The sequence below is a fragment of the Loxodonta africana genome, chromosome 19 (assembly GCF_030014295.1).
Source record: "Loxodonta africana isolate mLoxAfr1 chromosome 19, mLoxAfr1.hap2, whole genome shotgun sequence".
NCBI lineage: Eukaryota > Metazoa > Chordata > Mammalia > Proboscidea > Elephantidae > Loxodonta > Loxodonta africana.
This window is the reverse complement of record NC_087360.1, coordinates 7,057,594-7,077,686: the sequence shown is the minus strand read 5'-3', so window position 1 is coordinate 7,077,686 and position 20,093 is coordinate 7,057,594. Positions and strand designations below refer to the sequence as shown.

The 20,093-nt window shown below is 49.9% G+C and overlaps 1 protein-coding gene across 5 annotated transcripts in view; it reads right to left on the bottom strand.

Moving 5' to 3' along the window:
* The window catches only part of PITPNM2 (phosphatidylinositol transfer protein membrane associated 2), a 146,562-nt gene that overhangs the window by 102,035 nt on the left and 24,434 nt on the right, over positions 1–20,093 (bottom strand). For 4 of the 5 annotated variants that reach the window (XM_064272120.1, XM_064272123.1, XM_064272122.1 and 1 more), the window contains exon 2: positions 6,786–6,894. The gene's annotated coding sequence lies outside the window, so the exon portion shown is untranslated. Of the gene's footprint in view, positions 1–2,153; positions 2,810–6,785; positions 6,895–20,093 lie in introns of those variants that run through there. The other variant, XM_064272121.1, reaches the window with a different exon arrangement.

The following is a 20,093-nucleotide window of genomic DNA, read 5'->3' as shown; positions in this document are numbered from 1 at the left end:
GTAAGGGGGTCTGTTTTGCCTGAGGAGCCAGTGGTCTGCTCCTGGGGGCAGTGGGGGCAGGAAACACAGTCCCGTGGTCACCGCACTGGGCATCCTTTGGCTCTCCACTTCTCTGCGCTGGTCCTGTCCCTGCCTCGTGGCCACACAGGACTCTTGGAGCCAGAGGGCATGTGCCATCCCTCTGTATGTGAGAGACTGAGGCCAGGCAGACTTGGCTTGGACAGGCGTACCCTCAAACACCCCCCTTTGCATTGCACTTCCCTAATCCCAGGCCTTGGTTCCAGAAGCCTTTCCTGACTTCACAATAAATATTTGCTGCATGAATAGACTTCGGTCCTCTGTGGGGTAGACCAGGCTGCTAAAACGAACGGTCTTGAGCTATCCCACCCTCCAGCTTGAATGGCATCATCTCAGGCACCCCTCCGAGTCGCCCAAGCTCTGGACACCACCTTCAGGAGCAGAGGTGACTGTCTTCAGGAAGGCTGTGAAGGAACCAAGCAGGGAGATGACATGGAGGACACAGATGCAGAAATTCCTGCTGCTGCCCCTGGAGGTGGGGTCCAAGGGGTCAGCTCTAAGCAAGTGCTTCGAGGGGCCGCCTGGCCACAACTGGGTAGCCTACAGCAGGCTCCCTTGGTTCCCCGCACACCATCAGGGGAACAGACAGGAATATCCTGAAGCAGTGGGCTCTTTATCCGAACTGGGGAGGGCAAAGAGGGGAGGAAAAGGGAGCAGGAAAGTGGCGAGAGGGGGCTTGTAGTGACGAGATCACATGACAGAGCTGGGCCTCACACGGTCTTGCACCGCCCTGCCACCGCCCCGCCCACCCAGGGTACACAGCTGAGCATGTGTGTACCACCCCGGAAAGCCCCGCGAGCTGGTGTGAACCTCCACAGTGCGTGAGAGCAGAGGCAGGGACGGGGACCCGAGGACCGCAGCTCTGCCTCCTGCTTGAAGATGGGGTTCTTGGACAAGACGCAAACATCTAAAATCAGAAGGTGGGGACGGTACATCCAACTCTACGGGAAAAAAAATCCTAAGAGAATACCATGAGCCATCAGACGCCAGCAAATTAGATAATTTAGAGGAAACGGATAAATTCCTGGAAACACGTAAACTACCTACATCAACTCAAGAAGAAATAGAAGATTGCAACAGCCCCCTAACAAGTGAAGAGAATAAGTCAGTGATTAAAACCTCCAAAGAAATGAAGTCCTGGACCAGAGGGCTTCACTAGGGAATTCTAATCAACACTTACAGAAACAACCTACATTCTTCTTAAACTTTTCCAAAAAATAGAAGACGAGGGAACACTTCCTGGCTCATTCTATGAGTCGAGCATTATTCTGACACCAAAGCCAGAGACAACACAAGAAAACTATAGACCTATTTCCCTTATGAATACAGATGAAAAAAACCTCAACAAAATACTAGCAAATAAATCCAAAACCATATTAAGAGGATTATGTGCTATGATCTCATGGGATTTACCCCAGGAATGCAAGGGTGGCTTAACATTAGAAAATCAGTCAATGTAACACACCACATTAGCAGAGCAAAGAACCAGAGAGCATCTCAGTCCACACAGAGAAGGCACTGGACAAAACAAATTGCATTCCTAGGAAGACGTGCTCCACCTAAGCACACAGGCCAAACCCAGGGCGTGGGTACCTGGACAGTGTTGAGGGCAGGAAGACTGCGGGGATGGAAAGGGCCGGAACTTCAGCAGGGCATCGGCACAGGGAAGAAGTGGGGAGTCCGGCCAGCTGCAGCCCTCTGCACATCCTGCCCCAAGGCCTGAGCAATGTGTGCGTGCACATTTGAGTGCATGCATGTTGCACGTGTATGTGTGTGTGTGCACATGTGTGCACACACATATGTGTATATACACACACATGCCAAAGTATCACCTCAACAAACAAAATGAAGACAGAGAAGGCAGGAGGGGACGAGATGATACTGGGTCATACATTGCTCTCACCGGCTCTCCTCAGTCACCGTGGGGACAGCAGACACTGAGGCCAGCTCACCCTCACCGTCCTTGCTGCATGCTCCAGCCCCTCCGCCCACCCTCCTCTTGCTGGCTGGCTGCAGCCTTTAATACACCAGTTATCACAGACCTAAACCACCAGGGAGCAAGTGGGAAGGCCAACCTTCATCAGGGGTGGAGCCGGAGAGGAGGGGAGAAGAAAGCCAAGACCAGCAGGTGAAGCTCCGTGGGTGCTGGAGAGAGGGCCCCTTCTTTCGCGCGCAGGAAGGCAGAGAGGCCAGCGTGGGGGGGCGGAAAGTGTGTGTCAGTTGCTATTGTGGTCTGAGGTCCTGCCACTGTCATTAGTGCTCTTCCTCCCTAGGAGATGTGACCTTAGCAAGGCCTGTCACAGACAATGGCAGGAAGCACCCGCCGCTGCTTGCGCTGCGGCCCCTCCAAGGGGCTCCACATCCAGGGAGGGAAGAATCAGGAAGGAAGTGACTGTAAGAGCCTCCAGGCTTTTGGGCCCAAGGGGGCCTCCACCCAAGGAGGACACTGAGACTAACAGCAAATATGAAGAGTCCTGTGGCTTGCTCAGAGTGGCCACAGTCTTCAACTTTGCTCTCCCCGACTGGGCACCCCTTGGTGAGAGACAGCCACTCCTTCACCATCCTGGCCTCTGGGTCAACAGATACAGAAAACAGCCCCACGGTGAGGGGAGCCAGGCCTCCTCCTGCCTCACCCCCATCTTCAGGAAGGGAGCAAGGGGCTTCTCTAAAAATAAACCTTGCTCCTTGAGCCCTTTCCTTCCTCAGCCCCCAGTGGAGGGGATGAGGAAGAAGAAGAGGAGGAGGTGGAGGGAGAAGAAGAGGAGAGATTTCACATTCCCAGATGCCTGTCCTGCCCTCAGGAGGGGCTGCCTCACCATCCCAGTCCCCTCCTCACCTTTGCTCCCCTGTGCACAGGGGTCTCCAGGCCCTGCAGCCACAGACGCAGGAGGAGCTCCGAGCAGGCAGGGGCGGCACTGACTGTGCCCATGGGGGCTGCCATTCTCCGGGTCCAGGTGGGTGTTTAGGAAAGCTGGGGAGTGGGGATGACCTGGGGCAGGCAGTACCACCTCTGCACTCCTGAATTTGGGGGAGAAGGGTGGCAGCACAAAGGCAAGTCACTCTCATCAAAGGGTTCCCAGGATGATGGCAGAAACAGACACCTATGTACCCAGATATTTTCAGGTAACGTGTGCCAAGGGTTCTAGCAGCAGTGCAGGCAGTTTGCTGGGGCAACAAAGAGAAAGCCAGTTACTAGGAAAGGGGATCAGCAGGACTTTCTACCGAGGCACCTCTGGGTGGACTCGGGCCTCTAACCTTTCCGTTAGAAGCCAAACGTGTTAATTGTTTGCACCACCCAGTGACTCCAAGCCAGATGCTGTCCAGTCAACTCCAAATCATGGTGATCCCATATGTACCAGAACAGGACTATGTTCCATAGGATTTTTACCTACTACCTACCCATTGCCATCGAGTCTATTCTGACTCGTAGCTACCCTGTAGGACAGCGTAGAACTGCCCCACAGGGTTTCCAAAGCTGTAATCTTTACAGAACCAGGCTGCCACATCTTTCTCTTGAAGAGCTGTTAGAGGGTTCGAACTGCCAACCCTACCGTTAGCAGCCGAGTGCTTAAGGACTGTGTCATCAGGGGTCCACAGGGTTTTGTTTTGTTTTAATTTTACTGTACTTTAGGTGAAAGTTTACAGCGTGAATTAGTTTCTCATTCAAAAATTTATACAGAAATTGTTTTGTGACATTGGTTGCAATCCCACAATGTGTCAGCACACTCTCTCCTTCCACTCCAGGTTCCCTCTTTCTTCCTTCTCATCTTTTCTTTTGGACTGGTGTTGCCCATTTGGTCTCATGTACTTGCTTAAACTAAGAAGCACGTTCCTCATGTGTGTTACTGTTTGTTTTATAGACCTGTCTGATCTTTGGCTGAAAGGCGGACTTTGAAAGCAGCTTCAGTTCTAAGTTAGCAGGGTGTCCTGTGGCCATAGTCTCGGGGGTTCCTCCAGTCTCTCTCAGACCAGTAAGTCTGGTCTCCATAGGGTTTTTAACGGCTGATTTTTTGGAACTAGACCTCCAGGCCTTTCTACTGAGGCGTCTCAGGTGGACTTGAACTTTTCAGTTTGAAGCCAGCGGCGTATTAACCATTTACACCACCCAGGGACTCCAACACAAGAACAAGAGGCTAATGTGGGACGGGTGGAGGCTTTTAAACAGCTTTAGAAAAAAGCAGGTGTTTGAAATGGGCTTTGAAGGGAAACGGCAATCTGACAGGTTGAAGGGAGCAGAGGGAAGTTCAAGATGCTGGAACTGTACAAGCAAAGCACATAGGTGACAGTGTGTGAGGAAAGTTCTGGCAACGCCAGAGAATAAACGCCATGTGGGAAGGCACTCCCATCTGTTTTGGTCACGGCTGTGTCCCTGGCACCTGGAATAGTACCTGGGACCTATTAACTACTCAATAAAGATTTGTCGAATAAGTAGAATCAAACAGAGGAATTCCTGAGAGCGTTTCAGGTATGGGCAAGGACCTTCAGATAAGGGCTGCCAGGGCTGTATCTCTGTCGTTGTTGAGTACCACTGAGTTGATTCTGACTCATCGTGACCCCATGTGACAGGGCAGAACTGCCCCATAGGGCTTCCTAGGCTGTAATCTTTATGGGAGCAGATCGCCAGGTTTTTTTTTGTGCAGCCACTCGGTGAGTTCAAACTGCCAACCTTTTGGTTAGCAGCTGAGTGCTTAACTGTTGTGCCACCTCTGGAATACAGGGCCCTTTGGGGTAAGTACAGGCAGTGTCAGAGCCCCAGTGGTGCCTATTTGGGGCAGAAGAGCTACCAACCAGGCCCCTGCTCCGAGCTGGAGCCGGGTGCCCTGGCCAGAGGGGCCCTGTAGAATGCAAATAACTGCGAGGAGCTGAGAGTCAGCACTCAGTGTTACTGCGCCAGTCCTACCCCCTCCCCCAGCCTGGCAGCCGAGACACTTTTGAAAGTGACTTAAAAAACAACAACAAAAAAACACAACATAGCACTCTGGCTTCTTAGCACTTGGAGGCCTTTTCACTGCAACTGAAAAGAATGAGCAATTAGAGAAGAAAACAAGCCCCAGTGCCAACCTGGGAACGGAAGCGAGGGGGGCAGTGTTCATCACACTGGAGGCAACCTCGGAGACCTGGGCGCTCGGGGACCTGTTTCTCATGAGGAAGGGGAGGCCTGGGGCAGGGAGGGGCCGACCTGAGCCTACACTGGAACCACGCTCCCCTCAGGGAGGCCGCAGCCACATTGGAAAAGCATGCCCTGTGCTTCCCAGTCTGAAGACTCGGGTCCCAATCCCAAATCCACCACTTAGCTGTGTGACCTTGGGCAAGATCTTTGCCATCTCTGAGCCCTGGTGTGCCCGCCCCTCCTGTAAAAGGGGCCCATGATAGCTACTGCACAGAGCTGTTGTGGGACTTGTTAGAGAGAGTACAGATAAAGCCCATGGCGTAGCCTTGACCCAAGCCTGGACACAAATGCTCCTCCCTCTCCCAGCCTCTCGTTCCACCATGTTGGCTCCCCTACATGGACTGTCCAGTGTCCTTCCCCCAAAGCTCAAAGATTCCTATAGGGAGATGGGGTCAATGGAGACTAGGAAGGGCAAAGGGATGCTCATTTCACCACCTATTCTCCCTACCAAATGCCTCGAGGACGTGAGCCTGAGGCTCCAGGGATCTGAAAAGAAGCAGAAGAGAAGGCTGGGAGGGACAGGATGTCTGCTCTCAGACTGCAGTAGGAGGCCAGTGGGCACTGGCCTAGGCACTCTGTTGCTGTTGTTAGCCTCTGTCGAGTCGGCCCCGACTCATGGCCACCCCACATACAACGGAACAAAACGCTGCCCAGTCTTCTGCCACCCCTGTGATCGGATGTGGATTGGACCATTGTGACTCATAGGGCTTTCCCTGGCTGATTTTGGAAGTCAGTTGCCAGGCATTTCTCCCTAATCTGTCTTAATCTGGAAGTTTTGCTCAAACCTGTTCAGCACCACGGCAACATGCCAGCCTCCACTGACAGACGGGAGGATGGCTGCATGTGAGGTGCGTTGGCCAGGAATCAGCCTGAGCACTAGGAGGTTCTACTCCTTGTCTAGGTGCCACCACTGACTCACTACATGACCTCAGGCAACCCCGTGCCCCCAGCCTCAGTTTCTCATCTGTGTATATGTAACCTGGTGGCACAAAGCTAACTAAAGAGAGAGGGTAGACACGAAAACAGACACACGGTGGTTTTTGTCTTATTAACCACAGCTGTGATAAGCAGGGTGCAGCGGCTGCCCCAGCCTCTGCCCACTGCCAAGGCCAGAGTGTCCAGGGAGCCCAAGGCCCCCAGCCAGAACCCTGGAAGGAGCTGCCACCCTCAAAAGCAAAACTCCTGTACTGGGACTGGGAAGGGTTGAGTCCCAGAACAAACAGCAAAGGGCCACCCAAGGTGCCCTATAAACAGGAGAATAACAGGTGGCCTGAGGAGTGTACATCGTATCTGGAATCTACTGAGACCAGAGACAGACGATTGGTCCTTCCTGTTCAGTAAAGAGGAGTCAATGTTTGCAAGAAAGAGCATTGATCGGTACAATCTACCCTGCATTAACCAGATAGAGTTAGATTTTCAAGGGAAGAAAAAAACAGCAATAAAATCCCACACCCCAAAACTCCAAATGCCAGAGGTGGCCTCAAAGCCCCCAGCCCTGGGAGGCCAGGGTGCAGTTGTCCAGGTGAAGGGTCCTTACCTGGATCTACCTGAGGAAGCTCCACTGATGCTGCTGCCACAGGAGAAGGAGGAATGGCTGGCTGGGCCCACAGGAGGGTGTCAGGGACTGGGATGCAGGTGCCAGCATCCTGTAGGGAGAAACCCAGTGGGAGAGGGGTGAGATGCACTGACTTTCATCACTCACACAGGTCTCCCTGAGCAACGCCAGAGGCTACAAACCCAGATGTACCAGAAGGGTCAACAGGAGACACCAGACTGCCTCCATTTCACAAGGGACCTCACCCAAGGCACTTATGGAACAAGTCCTGAAATTGAACACAGTGACATGCACCCTGCAGGGCCCGGAGCTCCCCCTGTCCAGGGACCCCAGCCAGCTCCTAGGCTTACAGGAGCAGAAGTTCTTATTTTCGGGGCCCAGCTTGTGCTCTCAGTCCCAAACCAGAGGATTTTCACCCATTAGCCCTTTGGTGGTTGGAGGTTGCAGAGGCCCGATGAAAAAGCAGAGAAAGCAGGAGGAAGAGTCAGGCAGAAGGCAGCCTGGGATTCTCAACCAAAGCCAAGAGCCCAGGCAGGGTCACCTCAGGCCAGGTAGTGCTGAGGATGGCAGTCAGCTTTTCCACGGGCCACTCTGGCTGGGCAGTGAGAGATCCGAGGACCAGCCTGTGCCAGATACCCAGAGGCCAGAGACCAATGTACAAAACAAGATGACAAAGATGGAGAACCTGATTCTTGAGGAGTTCTGGGTCCAACTGGCCCACGAGATGAGGGAAAATTCACAGGTCAGAGCAGTGGGGTTCTGAGGATGGAGAGGACCTAACTGGGAGGCGAGAAGAGCCCCTCAATGGCTTCGATGGGAGGTGTGGCTAGAAGGAGCAGCGATGGCCTTCTGGCTCTTTCAGGCCTTTTGTTCCCACAGCCCTGGTGGAGGGTGGGGGAGGTGCTGTGCAGACTCCTCAGGCAGCCTTCAGGGAGGAGGCTCACTCTGTCCTGCACCTGCCCCCTTTCTCTACGGTCACATATACACACACACCTATACTGTCAGCTCTCAAGCAGATGGAGTTTCAAGTCCCAGGCCTGGGCAGCCCAGGCCCTCCCAGACATGACCGGGCCTACCCACCTACCTGATCTCCTAGCCTCCTGTCTCTGCCCTCCACCCAATGCAACAGCTTCCCTGCCTCCACACTCAGACTTGATGCCCTGGCAGATCTCTGTTCTGGAAGGGACAGTTCCAGGGCTGTCGCCACATCAGTGCCCTCACCGCCCCTCAAGCCAGTGCTGCTCTCCCCACTCTAGAGGGAAGAAAGCCTGCTGAGAGGCTAAGGGTTTGCCAGGACATGGTGCCTGCCTGTGGTGGGCCAGACCCCACCCACCCTGGCTCCCACGGGGAGAGGCCGACCGGACTCACAACCAGCAGAACTAGGTTCCAGGTGTTGTTAGATGCCTTCTCCGATTCACAGTGACCCCATAGGACAGAGTAGAGCTGTCCCATAGGGTTTCCTAGGCTGTAATCTTTACAGGAGCAGATCACCAGGTCTTTCTCCCACAGATCCTCTGGTTGGGTTAGAACCGCCAACCTTTCGGCTAGCAGCAAGTGGTTAACCATTGCACCATCAGGGCTCATGGTGGTGAGGAGGGAAAGTGCAGTCTCATCACGAAGAGTTATCTTTCTGACAACAAAGCATTTAAAGTCCAAAAAGGGAATGCAGACCCATGTGTCTGTGGTAAATGGACAAAAAAAAGTCCCATGTGGGCCATTGCCTTAAAATCCACAAGTCTCCTCTCTTTCTCTCTCTCTGTCAACCTGTCTCTCTCCCTGTGTATATATAGTAAAGAAGAGGATCAGCGCAAAAGAGAAAGACCCTCATCGAGATGACCGACACAGTGGCTGCAGCAATGGGCTCAACCATAACAACAATTCTGAGGATGGCGCAGGACCTGGCAGTGTTTCATTCTGTTGTACATAGGGTTGCTATGAGTCAGAACCAACTCGACAGCACCTTGCAACAACAACAACAACAACATACAGACAGCAAGCCAGAAAGGAGCCCTGGTAGTGCAATTGTCAAGTGTTTGGCTGCTAACTGAAAGTTCGGCAGTTTGAACCCACCAGCAACTCCGTGGGAGAAAGACCTGCCAATCTGCTCTCATAGAGATTACAGCCTAGGAAACCCTATGGGGCAGTTCTACTCTGTCGCATGCGGTCGCTATGAGTCAGCATAGACTTGATGGCACCTAATGACAACAACAATGGGGAGAGGGATATATCTTACATCTCTTACTGGTTCTGTTTCTCTAGAGAACCCTGACTAAGACAGAGTTTTAAAAAAAGAGTCACCGCAGGGCCAGGTTAAGGAGCAAGTCCACAGGCAGCAGCTACCTAAGGACCAGCCCTCTAAGTGGGCGGCTGGAACATCACAGAAAGGAAACAGCACTGAGGTGCCAGTTAACACGGGTTTCTTCCCGTCACCCCTCCCAGAATAGACAGTGCCCTTAAGAGGAAATGAAAAATCCAAACAAAACACAATGCCTTGCTCTGAGGTGTCACGTTTTTTCCCACACACAAGCGTAGTCACAGCCCTCAGGAGTTCCGAAACCAAGTAATAAATACGTGGTGTGCTGCTATTTACCAGGAGCAAAGAGAAAATATTTTATCCCTTAAGTTTGAAATCTAAATCTTCAATATGCCTCTTGAATGATTTGGAAAATTGCAGGGGGAGAAAAAAAAAAAACCTTAGGAAACCAGAACAACAGAGAATTCAGTGCTACTCTTCTGGAAATTCCGTGGGTCCTTGCCTGTCTCAGTCAGTGAAATGAATTAGTCAGTGGATCTGTTTCTCCATATAATTTCTATTAAGAGAATATCAGTCTATCCCCATCCCCACTAAATAAATGTCAAACAAACGCTTAAAGAATACCATGCTGATGGACTGCCAAACTACTAGCTTACCCAGACGTCCACATGTCTCAAGCTGGCCCCGGCTGAACGGGTAAGTTCCAAATGAGTGGGTAGAGCTACTGAAGTTAAACACTGTTGTTTCCATCCCCGTTGACATGGCGACAGGAAGCAGGTGGCTAAAGAATGAGTAGAGAGGGACGGACAGGAGTGGTAGGTGGTGCCCAAGCACCGTATCCAGGGGCCAAGGACAGGCTGGGGCAACACAGCCATGGGTCCCATCTGTGCACTCTTGATTGTTTTATTGAGTATAATTGTGGTTGTCCGCTACTGTCACGTGAAGGAACAGAAGTGCCCCATAGGGTTTTCTTGGCTGTAACCTTCACGGGAGCAGATCACTAGGTCTTTCTCCTGCAGAGCTGCTGGGTGGGTTCTAACTGCCGGCCTTTCAGTTAGTGGCCAAATACCTAACTGTTGCACCACCAGGGCTCAAGACACAACCTACCATAAAACTTGCCCTTCTAAAGTGTACAATCCAGTAGTTTTTAGTATTTCACCTTTGTCTAACTCTAGATATTTTTTTATCACTCCTAAAAGAAACCCCATACCCACTAGCAGTCACTCCACCCCATTCCCTCTCCTCCGAGCTCCTGGTAACCACTTATCTGCATTCTGACCCTATAGATTTACCTGTTCTGGACATTTTATGTCAATGGAATCATACACTATGTGGTCCACTCTGTCTGGCTTCTTTCACTCAGCATAATGTTTTCTAGGTTATCCACATTGTAGCATGCATCAGAACTTCATTCCTTTTTAGGGCTGTATAATATTCCACTGTGTGGTTAGACCACATTTTCTTTATCCATCCATCAGTTGATGGGCATTTGGGTTGTTTCCACTCTATGGATAATGCTGCTGTGAACATTCATGTACAAGTTTTTGTGCAAACATGTTCTCAGTTCTCTAAAACCAAAAAAAGCCACACCCGATGCCGTGGAGTCAATTTTGACTCACAGCGGCCCCACAGGACAGAGTAAAACTGCCCCATAGAGTTTCTAAGGAGCACCTGGTGGATTCAAACTGCCAGCCTTTTGGTTAGCAGCCATAGCACTTAACCACTACGCCACCAGGGTTTCCAGGTATACACCTAGAAGTTCCTAATTTTTTAATAAAATAATTTTACTTCATTTAGAAAAGAGAATCAGTATGCATTTCCCAAAGCTCTCAAAAATCAAAAGGTTAAAAAGAATGCAGTGTAAGAGCCAGTTCCTCTCGTGTCTACTCCCTAGCACCCACTTCCTCTCCCCAGAGGCAAATACTGCTTTCTGGTTAATCCCTCCAGGGACAGTCTCCGCATATACACCTGCTTTGTTTCAAAATAGCCTTGCAGGGAGGGAAGCCTGGGCCTCTAGATTCATTGGGAAGCAGTCTGGTAATGTCATGAGAGAGAAGGGGACAGGCCAGGCCCCAGTCTGCTCCCACCTCTGACATATGCTAGTGGTGTGCCCTTAGGGAGCCACACAGCCTGGAAGAGTGGTTTCTCTTGTAATATTACCAAGTGGCCAGGGAAGAGCACTTGGGGTAGGTGGCCTGTGAAATCTGGTGCTGCCATTTCCTGGCTCTGTGGGCTCGAGCAAGCTGCTTAACCCCTCAGGGACTGTCTTAGTTTCTTCGTGCTGCTATAACAGAAATACCACAGGTGAGTGGCTTTAACGAAAGGAAATCTATTTGCTCACAGTTTAGGAGGCTAGAAGTCTGAATTCAGGGCGCCGGCTCTATGACAGGGCTCTGGGGAGAAGGGCCTTATTTCAGCACCTGTTCCTCAGTTCCTCGGCATTGCAGGGCGTCTATCTTCCCCCATTTCTGCTTGCTTTTATGACTAACCTGTTGCTGTCGAGTCGATTCCGACTCATAGTGACCCTATAGGACAGAGGAGAACTGCCCCATAGGGTTTCTGGTAGATTCGAACTGCCGAGTTTTGGGTTAGCAGCTGTAGGTCTTAACCACTTTGCCACCAGGGTTTCCTCTATGACTAAACTGCTCCTTTTATACATCGACAAGCGATTGCCTTAAGACACACTCTACACTGATGTAGCCTCATTCGCATAACAAAGAAAACCCTATTCCCAAATGGGATTATACCCCCAGGTAGGTTGTTGTTGTCAGGTGCCTTCAACTGATGGGGACCCATGTGACAGAGCACCACTGCCCCACAGAGTTTTCTTGGCTGTAATCTTTAGGAGAGCAGATGGTCAGGTCTTTTCCAGCAGAGTGGCTGGTGGGTTCAAATCGCCAACCTTTAGCTATTGTCACGGATTGAATTGTGTCCCCCCAAAATATGTGTCAAGTTGGTTAGGCCATGATTCCCAGTACCATGTGATTGCCCACCATTTTGTCATCTGATGTATTTTCCTATATGCTGTAAATCCTAATCTCTGCATGCCCGTTAATAAGGTCAGATTAGGTGAAGAGGATTAGAGTAGGACTGTAACACCCTTACTAAGGTTACAGCCCTGATCCAATGTAAAGGGAGTTTCCCTGGGGTGTGGCCTGTACCACCTTCTGTCTTATAAGAGATAAAAAGAAAGGGAAGTGAGCAGAGAGCTGGGGACCTCACATTACCAAGGAAGCAGTGCCAGGAGCAGAGCGCGTCCAAAGTGGTTCCTAAGCAAAGAAGCTCCTAGTCTAGGGCTTGAAGACCGATGACAAGGACTTCCTCCAGAGCCAACAGAGAAAGAAAGCCTTCCCCTGGAGCTGGCGCCCTGAATTTAGACTTCTAGCCTCCTAGGCTGTGAGAGAATGTTTGTTAAAGCCACGCCCTTGCAGTACTTCCATTACAGTAGCACTGGATGACCAAGACAGCTGTTGAGCACTTAACTATTTGAGCCACCAGGGCTCCTTTATCCACATGTATAGGGGTTAAGATTTACAACACATATTTTGGGGGGACACAATTCAATCCATAACAGGGACTCAGTTTCCTCATCTGTAAAAGACAGGTGGAACCAACACCTCTGTTAAAACGTCGATGCGCTATGAAATCAAGTACTTAGCACCCATGCCCGGACGCAGTTGGTGTTCAGTGTTTGCTGCGGCTATAGGAGCTACTGCTGCTTCGCCCATCTGATCGGACCCTTGGCTTCCTCATCTGTAAAATGGGGGAGGCACCTGCTGTGCACAGATATAGGGCGGAACACACGAGGCCCTGGGCAAGGCCCCAGCACGATACCATGTCCTAGCACCGGGCACTCACAGGCAGTCATACTGGCCCGACCACATCTTTGCCATGTGCCGCCCGGCCCTCCTCCTGAGGACAGGCGAGGTCTCCCTCCCACCAACTGCCCACCAGCCTGCATCCTTCTAGCTGGGAGAAAAGAGTGCTGAGATCTTCTGCACCCACCACTCCCCCCAAGCAAAAAGGCTGCATCTGGGAACACACCTCAGGTGGGTGAATGGTGGCCCCAAAAGAGGACACGTCCACGTGCCCATACCAGACCCTGGGAGTGGGACCTTATTTGGAAGATGGGTCTTTGCAGATATAACTAAGTTAAGGGTGTCAAGGTGAGATCATCCTGGATAACCCAGCGGGGTCCTGAATCCAATGAAAACTGTCTTTATAAGAGAAGACCAAGACAGAGAAGACCATGTGAAGATGGAACGAGAGATTAGAGTGATAGGGCAAGAAATCCCGGAGCAGCTGGAGGAGGCAAGGAAGACTCTCCCCTAGAGCCTCCAGAAGGAGCTCGGCCCTGCTGACACCCTGAATTGGGACTTGGGGCCTCCAGACTGTGAGAGAGTCATTCTCTATCATGTTTAAACTACCCAGCTTGTGACAATTTGTTACAGCAGCCACAGGAAACTCATACAGGAGATTGCCTTGACTTCTTATTTCTTGGCCCTCTTCCCCTCCCTTCTGCTTCTGCCCTCTGCTTTCTCAACAGACGCTTGACTCTGAAGCTAAGCTTGTCTTTTGGAAGCCTCAGCTGTTGGAAGCAGCAGGGAAACCCTCAGAGACCTTCAAAGTGAAGAGACCTCAAGTGAGGAAGGAAGCATTAGCAGAGCCATTAGAAAGCTGTTAGGAGCTCTTTTTCTCCCAGCTGGTAAATGGCAAAAGCAAAGCCAGAAGAACTGTGTGTGCAGGTACAAAATCCCAGAGCTGGGTGGGCAGCGAGGGGAAAAGAAACTGAACGATGCTTACTTGAGCGTGCAAAAGTTCATGGGGGAAAAAACCAACCAGCACACACACACACATATAACAAAAAGGAGAAATTCTTAGCCTGCAGCAGTTGGTAGCATTATGTAAAATCCCAAGCCCACAAAAATATCATTTGGATGATAAAAAGTTAAAATTAGCTAAGTACAGTGACTAATACTAGCAGGGAGAGGCTGCACCCCCAGTTGCCTGGAGCTGATACAGCTGGCTTTTAGAAACTTTTGACAAGTAACCAGGGCCTGGTGCGGCACAGAATAACAGATTATGTAAGAAGAGGCACAACCATTAGCTACACAAAACAGAGAGTGAAGCCACCGCTGCATCCCCCAAGGGAGGGAACAGCTCGTATACAAAATGTCTCGGGAAGCTGGGCAATAGAACGTGGGCATTCCAAGAGGCATCCACCGAGGCAGCCAGGCTCTTGCTCCCTCCCCGGGTCCACCTGGCCCCTTCTGCAAAGATCTTTTCTCAGAGTGCTTGTGGTGGAGGAGACTGGTGGCACCATTAGCCAAGCCATTAGCCACACCCTGATGGAGTGCTCTCCCTTCGAATCTAGCCTGGCTCTTACTGAAACCAAACCAAACCTGTTGCCACTGAGTTGACTCCAATTCATATCAACCCTATAGGGCAGGGTAAAACTGCCCCATAAGGTTTCTAAGGCTGTCATTTGTACAGGAGCTGCTTGCCATATTTTCTTCTGTGGAGCAGCTGGTAGGTTCAAACTGTTGACCTTTTGGTTAGCAACGAAGCACTTAATCACTGCGCCACCAGGGCTCTTTGAATCTAACTAGTCTGGTCTTAACTAGTAGAAGGGGATAGAAGTAATGCTGTGCCAGGTTCGTACCTAAGCCTTAAGGAGGTCTGGCTGCTTCTGCTTTTGTGTTATGTGGGACACAGCCGCTCTGTAAGAAGTCCATCTATCTGGAGATCACCAGGCTCTGAGAAGCCCAGGCTAGCCATGTGGAGAGGTTACATGGAGGGGAGCCAATGTCCTAACCAACAGCCTCAGCTTTTACAGCCAAGAGGCAGTGCCAGCTTGTCATCCATGGGAGTGGGGTCATCTTGGAATCAGTCCTCTACCCCTAGCCAAGCTGTCCCAGCTGACACGAGTGGAGTAGAGTTGAGCTGTCCCTACCCAGCCCTATCCCAATTTGCCACACATTGTGAGCAAATAAATCAAATGGTGGTTGTTTCATGCCACTGGGTTTGGGGGTGCTTTGTTTTGCAACAATAGATAACTGACACAGTGGTCACACTCTTTTAATGGATTTTAGGGAAATTTCTGTTTCTAACATGAGACTTATGAACACCTTTGACACTCTCACGTTCAAGTCACTAAGAGAAGTTAGTGCTTACATTAGTCCTAGGAAGAGACTGTTTTCTACTCCCAATATGGATGGGATAAAGGCTGAAATCAAGCCTTGAGCTGAGTTTCAAACAGCTGTTTGATAAACTCCATCTGTCACTTGATGACCTGACTCCCCCTCACCCTCCCCAGAGCAGGGACATCATCAGAGGTCGCTAGATGGGGTGACATGACCACGGGTGGGAGTTGAGACCAACATTCCTGCTGGCTGACTATGGGTAAGACAGCTCCCCATTCTGGGCCTGAGTCTCCCCATCTGGATAGTGAGAGGTTGGACTAGATGACATCTAAGTAGCCTCTATAGTCAGCTCACACATTCTGCAATCCCGTGGCTCTGAGAGAAGGGAGTGCTGAGCAGAAACCACTGAGCAAAGTCCATGTGACTTACATCAAGGTGTATGAGGCAAACACATTGGGATCCTCATGCCTGTCCCTTTGGGACCCTGCATCCTTCATTAATGTGTTTGCTCATGTGACACAATTTCTCCATGGCAGAGTCTGGCATGCTCCAATTTGCTCCTCCTAAATTATATGTCTAGCCTCCTTGACTCAAGGTGGGGCTATGGGACTGGTTTTGTGAGTACAGGGGTGAACACCCCAGCCTGCCCCCCACATCGCCCACATGATCTTGCATGTCCTTTCTCTCTTCTCTCATCAGCCAGTGGATGCACAGATCCAGTGGAGGACTTCAGGGGAGCCCTAGGGGATGGCAGAGCTACAATATGAAAGGATCCTGGGTCCCTGATGCACCACATGGAGGCTACCAGCAGAGCATGGAATTCAACCATGACAAGAGTGACAACAAAACCTTTATTGTGATAATACACAGAGATAAGTTTGTTATAGCAGCTAGCATGACTTATCCTAACTAATAGTTTCACCAAACTGCTACTACATGTCAGATAGGAGAATTCAGCCTAGGCCTAATCTCACTCCACTTAAAAAAATCATACCCTTTACCATCAAGTCCATTCCAACTATGGTGACGCTACGTGTCAGAGCAGAACTGTGTTCCACAGGGTTTTCAATGGCTGTGATCTTTCAGGAGATCACCAGGTCTTTCTTCTGAGGTGTCTGTGTGTGGACTCAAACCACCAACCTTTCAGTTAGTAGTTGAGCGTTTCACCGTTTGCACCACTCAGGGACTCCTTGGAACTACCAGTCTAGGTGATAATTCCGGCAAGAATAAAGATCAATTCTGCACCCTAGGATCGGATGCTGAACACATGGTAGACAGCTTCTTGCTATTCAAGCGCCACCAACACTATCTGCTTCCAAAAACCTCACAACACAGTCTCACTATGTTCCCCCCACCAAAAAAAAAGACAGAAGACAAACAAAAAAACAAGAAGAGTAAAAAAAGAAAGAAATCAAAAAGGAAGAAGAAAACCTATACCAATACTCCTAATTGAGGACAATCTACAAGCAAATGACTAAAAAATCTCATCTGTGTGCTTCTTGGTAGGCAAAGCAAAGAGGGAAACAGGCTGGGTAAACAGAGCCCTCACCAATGGTGGAAAGCATATGGGTTCATATGAGAAGCAAATTTAGTCTTGGCTAAGAGCTCTGAGGGGAACTCTCCACGGGGTGGTTGTGTGAGGAAACAGCCTCTGGTCTGGGAAGGAGGCAGCAAGAAGGGCCCAAGCTTGCCTAGACCACTGTCTGCCTCTACCGGGTAGGGCCAGCCCCACTGGCCCAACTCACTCTTGAAAATGGAGAGCGCCTCAGAGTAATTCTTCGTTCTCGTTAATGTCAACACAGAGGCACCATGACAATGATGGAAAATATTTACATACCGCACCACTGATGGGTTGTTTGGACCATCTGGCTACTGGATGCGGTAAGTATTATAAAACACATGTCCCTTCATAAACGCTGTGACTTAGCACTGATGGGGGCCGGACGACAGGAAATCCAAACAGAGTCAGTCACTCGGCCCCCTCACCATCATACTGTCGGCTGTGCCACCCCAGACCTAGAGAGGCCACCTCCTGTCTCTGTGCACCCCAGGTAGGAAGAGAGCTCACCCACTGCCAGCCCTGACACATCTGGCTAAGCGTCAGTCCTAACAGTGCAGCCTGCCTTTATCCAGGGCCTCTTCAGGAGTCAACTGTACCAAACAAGCCTCAGCTCTGCAAGACAGCTCTGACGCCGCAGCCACCTGGGGCCTTCTCCAGCGATCCCCGGGGACTGCTGGGAATTCTCAGGGGAAATAAGCCACAGCTCGCTTTTATCTGAAGCAGCTTCCACATGAGCTCTGTCACGCCTGGGACTGGATGGAGGATGGTGACATTAACCCGGCCTAAACGAAAATTTCTCTTTATTTTATTTTATTGTTATTGCTGTTAAAAACATACACAGCAGAAGATACATCAGTTCAAGTTCCTACATGTACAACGAGTGACATTGGTTACATTCGTCCAGTTGTGCAACCATTCTCAACCTCTTTTTCCGAATTGTTCCTCTGTCATTAGCATAAACTCACTGCCCCCTGAGCGTCCTATCTAAATTTTTGAGTTGCTGTTGTCAATTTGATCCCATATAGATAGTTCCTAAATGAAAATCCCCTCATTGATCTGCCCATCTAACTCCACCAGGTTCTGATACCAGGACGAACATAGTTTTTTTGTGGGTCAGCGTTAACATTTTTTTTCTTTTTAGTTTGGGGGTGTTCAGTGGGTTGTATTATTATTATTTTCTTAATTTAAGTTTTTAAAAAAAAGTTCCATTCAGAGTCTGTTCAAAGGTAGTAATTTTCTTTATGGGAAGCTTGCGCTGCCACCCACCTGAGGACCATGTCAGCTCCGCGATCACATCATACCATTGCTTTGACGGCAGGTGAGTCAAATGGAAACCCACCACAAGTTCCTGTGGGCCAGCTCCCTGACTTTGATGCAGGGCTTTCTGAGGGGCATATCTTCACAGGGGCTCCAGGCCCAACCAATACGAACCCACAGCCTCAAAGTCTTGTTAGAACTAATATCATCTGTGGTCGTGAATTTTATGTGTCACCTAGACAATGGTGCCCAGTTGTTTGGTCAAACACTAGTCTAGGTGTTGCTGTGAAGCTATTTTGTAGATGTGGTTAACATCCACAACCAGTGGACCTTAGGTAAAAGAGATTATGTAGGTGAGCCTATCAGTTGAAAGGCCTTCAAAGCAAAAACTGAGGTTTCCTGGAGAAGGATTCTGCCACGAGACTGCAGCACAGAGACCCTACCTGGGTCTCCAGCCTGCCGGCCTGCCCTACAAATTCCAGACACAAGGCTGTAGCATCAACTCCTGCCTGGGTTTCCAGCCTGTCAGGCTTCCATGCCCTACAAATCTTGGATTTGTCAACCACCATAATCTCATGAGCCAATTCCTTAAAATAAATCTCTTTATATCCCACCACACATCTGTCAGTTTGTCATACTGTCGCAGCTTTCATGTCGCTATGATGCTAGAAGCTATGCCACTTGTATTTCAGACACCAGCAGGGTCACCCACGGTGGACAAGTTTCAATTGAGCTTCCAGGCTAAGACAGACTAGGAAGAAAGGCCTGGCAATCTACTTTCAAAAATCACCCAATGAAAAGCCTATGGATCACAACAGGATGTTGTTCAATATACTGCTGGAAGATAAGCTCCTTAGATTAGAAGTCACTTAAAATACACAGTAGCTGCAACAATGGACTTGCACATACCAATGGTTGTGAAGATGGCACGGGACCGGGCAACATTTTGTTCTGTTGTACATGGGATTGCCTTGAGTTGGAGCCAACTCAATGGCAATGGGGTTTCTTTCTGCGGTAACGAAAAGTTCTGAAACTAGATAGTGCTGATGGTTGTACAACATTGCGATGTACTAAATGCCCCCAAATTGTACACTTTAAAGTGGAAAATGAAAATACATATAATAATGTCCTTACTCAGCAAAGTCATTTTTTGGTTTTACAGGTCTGTAAAATGCAAGTCACAGGCCTGAGGTTCCTCCTGTGCACATCGGGGCTCTCCCTGAACGTCAACTCCCCGGAGGCAAGATCACTGCTGCTTTGGGGTCCAGAAAGCACCTTAAGTACTTGGTGACGGACTAGCTGACTGAGGGGGCCAGGGGGCCACTCTCCCCCTACACCCCAGGAGGGAGCCATGCAGCCCCACATCCTGAGTGCAAGAATCTGAAAACCCAAGGGCACCTTCCATCATTGGCAAGCAGGTACCTAACAGGAGTCTGTGTTCCTGACCAGCCCTGCCAGGATCTCTGCTGCAGCTCGCCCTTTGCGGTGGGAAAGGCTCTCACACATAAGGAGTTTACTCCAGATTTTCATTTTACTTAAAAGCCCTTCCTTGCCTGGGGTTTTGAGGTTAAAAACCACTGCCTCGCACTCATTCGTTGTAAATGGGAGTACAAATTGGTACAGCCTTCATGGAGAGCAGTTGAGCGATATCTACTAAAAAGAGAAGAAAAATGCCCTCTGACCCAGCAGTTCTGCATCTGGAAATTTACCCACAGACATGAGAGTAAATGTGCACAGTAGCCTAGTGCAGCACCGTCTCCTCCCTACCTTCTGCCATCACAGCCTAAAACCCTGTCAGCAGGGGAGGGTGGTCTTACTCATCTAAGTATTATTATTTTTGTTATTACTTTGTATGTTTACAAGTAATACACGTTTCCTTTCCCCTTTCAAAAAGTTGGAATGTTACAAATAAAGGTTCCTTTGGCACTATTCCTTTCTCCTCCCCTCAGGTAGCTGTTGATGGGTATCTCTAGAGAAGCAAAACCAGCAAAGTGTGTATGTGTATATATAGAGAAAGAGAGAGAGAGATTTATCTCAAGGAAATGGCTCACGTGGCTGTAGAGGCTGGCAAGTCC